Source organism: Phaseolus vulgaris, chromosome 8 (genome assembly GCF_051622355.1).
Source record: "Phaseolus vulgaris cultivar YP4 chromosome 8, ASM5162235v1, whole genome shotgun sequence".
In the NCBI taxonomy this organism is placed as follows: domain Eukaryota; kingdom Viridiplantae; phylum Streptophyta; class Magnoliopsida; order Fabales; family Fabaceae; genus Phaseolus; species Phaseolus vulgaris.
In genome coordinates this window covers 29,710,861-29,717,408 of record NC_143505.1, presented here as the reverse complement: position 1 = coordinate 29,717,408, position 6,548 = coordinate 29,710,861, and the positions used below count along the sequence as shown (strand labels likewise).

Genomic DNA, 6,548 nt, shown 5'->3' with positions numbered 1-6,548 from the left:
TAAAGAAATCAAAGACAAGAAGAAAAAAGAGACAAAATCAAAAAGGTCTCAATCTATGCTTCATGGCCAAAAAGCAAGATTATTCAAGCAGTGTAAGTTCCTCTAATTCTTCAAATGCTGAAAATTACAGTCAAATACTTCAAGCATTTCAAGAAACAGATGAAGAAGTTAACCAATTGGCTCTCTTGAACAACCGGTTGAAGGAAATGAACAACTGGCTTGAAAACAGAGTCAAATCACTGGAAGAAGAATTAGAAAATTCAAAAATAGATTTTGAAAACCTTGAAATTCTTTACAAAAACTCTTCTTGCAAGTGTGACTCTCTTATTTGGGAAAATTGTGAAAATCTTGAAAAGAAAGTTCATTATCTTGTAAAGACTATGGATAAGCTTTCAAAGGGTAAATCCAACTTTGAGAATGTCTTGGCATCTCAAAATTGTGTTTTTTGGAAAAGCTGGATTAGGTTTTAATCCACAGAACAAGCAAGACAAGTTTTCAAAGTCATTTTCGAAACTGCCAGAAAAACAATCGATTGTTCTGTCGAAACAACCGGTTGTTACATGCTTCTACTGCATGAAAAGAGGCCATTATGTCAGATTCTATCAAATTAGGAAATATTTTGTTCATAAAGGCATTATGAGATAGATTCCTAAAGATTCTAGAGTTCCCAGTAATGAATGTAAATCAAAAGGACCCACATTTAAAAGGGGACCAAATCTTTGTACTTGAAATTTCACTTTGTAGGGAAATTTGATGGAGAGCATGCAGCAGTGGTATCTGGACAGTGGCTGCTAAACACACATGACAGGAGATAAATCAAAGTTTGTGAACATCACCTTCAAACAAGAAAGCCATGTAACATATGGAGATAACAACAAAGGAAGATCTTGTGATTGGGTTATCCAAGCTTAAGTTTTAGAAGGACCACATATGTGAAGCATGTCAAAAGGGGAAACAAGTTAAAAATTCTTTCAAAATTAAAAATGTTGTTTCATCTTTAAAACCCCTTGAGCTGCTCCATATGGATTTGTTTGGACCTTCAAGAACCATGAGTCTTGGTGGCAACTATTATGCTCTTGTTATTGTGGATGATTTATCTAAGTACACATGGACTCTCTTCTTGGAATCAAAGAGTGATGCCTTATCTTCCTTCAAAAAGCTTGCTAGAAGGATACAAAACACAAAAAACAGCAACATTGGTTCTATAAGGAGTGATCATGGAGGGGAATTTCAAAATGAGAAATTCAGCAAATTCTGTGAGAAGATGGGGATCTTACACAACTTCTCTGTACCAAGAACTCCTCAACAAAATGGTGTAGTGGAAAGAAAGAACGGATCTCTTGAAGAGTTAGCAAGAACCATGCCAAGTGAATCCTCCTTACCCAAGTATTTTTGGGTTGATGTTGTTATCACCTCTTGGTATGTGATGAAAAGAGTGCTAATAAGGCAAATTTTGAAGAAAAGTCCCTATGAACTCTTCAATGGAAAGAAGCCAAACATCTGTCACCTAAGATTGTTTGGATGCAGCTGTTTTGTTCTTGTACTGGGATGGCCGACCGGTCTATTGACCCGGTCAACCCATGTGTCAAGACCATACTCCAAGGTACGAGGTTGACAACGTGCCGCACGTGGCCGACCGACATGGAGTGCTCAAGTCAAAGGTTGACCCAATTAGCAAAGATTAACCTATGGTTAGGAAACGACCTAATCCAACCCTAATCGCTAAACAACCCCCTAATCCGGCCCAACAGCGAGGGCCCATCAAGGTAATATAAATATCACGCATTCCAAGGAAGAAGGTACGTCATTATCTACAGTATTCTAACCAGCCGAATACGATACCCCACTGACTTGAGCGTTGGAGTGCCATCTGCAGGTACCCCACCCGCCTGAGGAGTCATTCAGCGAGGAAGACCGAAGGAGTAAGTAAGATACGACCGACCGAGTGACATCCGAAGACAATAGTTCTCCCAGTCCCCAACCTAGTTCGAGAACAATTGGCGCCCACCGTGGGGCCGAGGAGAGCCAGCAGAGACCACAGCAGTAGATGGTATCAACCCGCAGCATGGCAAGCATGACCGAAGCAGATCAAACAGCAATGATGATGGCCCTTCAGAGGGAACTAGCAGAGATGAAGAAGGCGCACGAGGAAGCCGCTAAGAAGAACGAGGAGGAAATCAAAAACCTCCAAGAAGAGAACAAGCGGATGAAGAAACTGGTCGAGGGGGTGCCGTCTCTCGCCATGACTAATCAGGCCGGCAGGTCCCACGCCACCGGGGCCGGCATCCAGGCCGAGAAAGACACCAAGAACGACTTCACTCTGGAAATGGATGGAGAGTCCCATCCCAGCAAGACAATCAACACTACCGCTCCGGCGGGTCCGGACCGACGCCATCCCTTCACCGATCGTGTCATGGAAACCCCCTTGCCGGACAAGTGGAAAGGCTTCAACAGGGACCGGTATGATGGGACGACCGACCCAGATGAACACGTGGACGCGTACACGACCCACATGAGCCTGTACACCACGGACGACGCAGTGGTCTGCCGAGTCTTTCCAACCTCTCTAAAGGGCAGCGCTCTGAGCTGGTTCACCAAGCTCCCAGCGCACTCTATAGATTGCTTCGAAACCCTGATAGCGAAGTTCGACGTCCAGTTCGCAACAAGCCGCCCCCACCATCTGACATCCATAGCCCTGGTCGGCATTCGTCAAGAGAGGGGGGAGTCCCTCAGAACGTTCATTGACCGGTTCAGCAAGACCGCTATGAGCATTCGAAACCTCAGCCCTGAGGTGGCGATGCATCACATGCTGACCGCCCTCAGACCCGGCCCATTTGCCGACAGCCTGTGCATGCAGCCTGTTACCAACCTCGACGATCTTAGACGACAAGCGGCGAAATTCATGTAGCTGGAGGAACTTCGTGAATTCAGAAACAACGCCCGAGCCGAGGCAAGCGGGGAAAAGAAGGAAGATAGGGAGCGACAAGGAAGGTCCCGAACCGGTCGGGACCAGAAAAGGGACAATCGCGGACCCCGCTTCTCCCGCTACACACCTTTGAACGCGGAGAGGAGCAAAATTTTGCAAGAGGCCCTTAGCGCCGAGCTAATACCATCGCCTCGAAGGGCCTTGAGCCCAGAAAATGCCGACCGCAACAAAAGATGCCGGTACCATAAGAATACCGGCCACTCTACAGAAGAGTGCCAAGCCCTGAAGGACAAAATCGAAGAACTCATTCAAGCCGGGCACCTCAGATGCTTTGTGCGTGGGACCCGGGAGACACGTCGCTACCCATGCAAGGAGCAAACGCTTAGGAGAAGAGACCGAACCCCCCCAGGCCCGCGAGAGGGCGACAGGCGGGGAGACCGACGGGGACGAAGAGACGACCCCCCACAAACCGACACTCGCAGAGGCCGAGAGGTGATTAACACCATAGCCGGGGGGTTCGGTGGCGGAGGCAGTACCAACAGCGCACGCAAGAAGCACCTTCGCGCCGTCCACCAAGTAAATCTCGTCTTCGCCCGACCAAGGATGCCACCAATCATGTTCACAGACGAAGATTTCAAAGGGATAGACCCGACCCAGGACGACCCCATGGTGATATCGGTCGATATCGATAACTTCACGATTAAAAAGACCCTCGTGGATCAAGGGAGCTCGGTCGACATATTGTACTGGAAGACCTTCAAAGCCATGAGATTACCGGAGGAGGAAATGATGCCCTACAACGACCACGTGGTCGGCTTCTCGGGGGAACGCGTAGGGACGAGGGGTTACATCGAGCTGTACACAACGTTCGGCCTGGAAGGGGCCAGCAAAACCCTCAAGATCAGATACCTGGTCATAAACGCCAACACATCCTACAACATCCTCCTCAACAGGTCGTCCCTTAACAAGCTTGGAGCGATCGTCTCCACACCCCACCTAGCGATGAAGTTCCCTTCCCTCTCAGGCGACATCCTGACGATACATGTAGATCAAAAGGTCGCCCGAGAGTGCTACGCCGAAAGCCTGCGAGTCGAGCCCACACAACAGGGGCCCAGCGGCAGCCGTTCGCCCAAGCGAAAAATCGCCGGCCGTGGAAGAAGCCCCCGCCGGCACTCACCCGAACCAAAGAAGGGCATCACCATGGCAGATCTGGATCCCAGGGAAGTCGAGCCAAGACTTGAAGCCAAGGACGAGCTACGTCAAGCCGAACTCGACGGGGAGGATCGGTATACGAGCATAGGCACGACAATGGCCGCCGCCGATGCGGACTTCGTTCACCAAACCCTCAAAAGGAACGTAGACCTCTTCGCCTGGACAATGGCCGATGTACCAGGCGTCCATCCGGACATCATCACCCATCGCCTCTCGGTATATAAAGAAGCCCGCCCGGTTGCACAAAAGAAGAGGAACCATGGAGAGGACAAGCGGCTTGCCGCCAGAAGTGAGGCCGAGAAGCTCTTAAAAGCCGGCTTCATAGCCGAGGCACGATACTCCACTTGGCTGGCCAATGTCGTAATGGTTAAAAAGTCAAGCGGCAAATGGCGGATGTGCGTAGACTATAAGGACCTCAACAAGGCGTGCCCTAAGGACTCATATCCCCTTCCCAATATCGACCGGCTCGTAGACGGAGCGGCCGGCCACAAAATATTGAGCTTTTTAAACGCCTACTCCGGCTACAACCAAATCAGCATGCACCATAGCGATAGAGGTAAAACGGCTTTCACGACGGACGGTGCAAACTACTTCTACAAGGTAATGCCGTTCGGCCTAAAGAACGCCGGGGCTACCTACCAGAGGCTCATGGACAAGATTTTTAAAGGGATGATCGGCCGAAGCGTAGAGGTATACGTGGACGACATCGTGGTGAAGTCCGACTCGTGCGGCCAACACATCAAAGACCTACAAGAAGTCTTCGACGCCTTAAGGAGGGTCACCATGCGCCTTAACCCCGAGAAGTGTGCGTTCGGCGTTGAAGGTGGCAAGTTCCTCGGCTTTATGCTGACCCGGAGAGGGATCGAGGCGAACCCCGACAAGTGCAAGGCCATAACGGAAATGAGAAGCCTGAAAAACTTGAAAGAAATTCAACAGCTGCTTGGTCGACTGACAGCACTTTCCAGATTCGTACCCCGTCTCGCCGAAAGGATCAGGCCGATAGCCACAATGCTCCGCAAAACTTCGAAATTCAGCTGGAACGAGGAGTGCGAACAAATCTTCGGTCAGCTCAAAGAATTCCTGTCCTCGTCGGCCGTCATCCAGAAGCCCCGCCTGGACCTACCTATAGTAGTCTACCTAGCGGTATCAGAGGAAGCGGTCAGCGCCGCCCTCGTCCAAGAAGTGGACCGCGAAGAACACCCGGTGTACTTTGTCAGCCGGACGCTCCATGCAGCCGAGACCAGGTATCAAATGATAGAGAAGGTGGCACTGGCCCTGGTGCTGACAGCAAGGAGAATGCGCCCATACTTCCAGAACCACGAAATCAGGGTAAGAACCAACTATCCCATATACAAAATTTTGTCTAAACCCGACCTTGCAGGACGCATGATAGGGTGGTCGGTCGAGCTTTCAGAGTTCGACATCAAGTACGAACCGAGGGGTGCCATTAAATCCCAATGCCTGGCGGATTTCGCAGCCGAGCTCCCCAGGGGTCAAATGGGTCCTCTACGTGGACGGCTCCTCCAACAAAACGGCTTGCGGAGCCGGGGTCGTCCTCGAGGGGCCTGGGGACTTGCTGATTGAGCAAGCCCTCCAGTTCTCCTTCAAAGCAACGAACAACCAAGCGGAATACGAGGCCGTACTGGCCGGCCTCAACTTAGCAAATGACCTAGGCGCGCGGGAGGTCGCATGCAAGAGTGACTCCCAGTTGGTCGTCGGCCAAATCAAGGGAGAATTCGAAGTCAAGGAGCCCCCCTCCAACGATATTACCACACCGTCCGTAACGTCATGACCAAATTCGACACGGTGGCGGTCCAGCACATACCACGGGAGGAAAACGAGCGTGCCGATGCACTCTCACGCCTAGCATCTTCGAAAAAACAAAGCCACCACCGATCGGTCGTCTAGGTGCGGCTAGCATAGCCGAGTGTACTCACCGAGATCCACACATGGATGACCCCGATCACTCAGTACTTGGAGCACGGGACATGCCAACCGGGGGAAGAGAAGAACATCAGATGGCAGTGCGCCCGGTACACCATGATCGGTCAAGACCTGTACCGAAGGGGGTACTCAACGCCACTCCTAAAGTGCCTCACCAAGGAACAATCCCAATACGTACTACAAGAAATCCACGAAGGGGCGTGCGGGAGCCACTCCGGAGCCCGAACGATGGCGGCCAAGATAATCCGCGCAGGGTACTACTGGCCGACCGTCCATGGAGATAGCGCTAACTACGTCAAGAAATGCCAAAAATGCCAAGAGTTTGGCCCCTTCCACCAAAAACCAGAAGAACTGCACAGCATGACATCACCCTGGCCATTTGCCATGTGGGGAATGGACATCATCGGTCCATTCTCACCAGGCAAAGGTCAGACGAAGCATCTGCTGGTCGCGGTAGATTACTTGA

General features: G+C 50.7%; 1 pseudogene; it reads left to right on the top strand.

Moving 5' to 3' along the window:
• Positions 1-2,065: 2,065 nt before the first annotated feature.
• Positions 2,066-5,722, top strand: LOC137825027 (uncharacterized; annotated as a pseudogene).
• Positions 5,723-6,548: the final 826 nt, after the last annotated feature.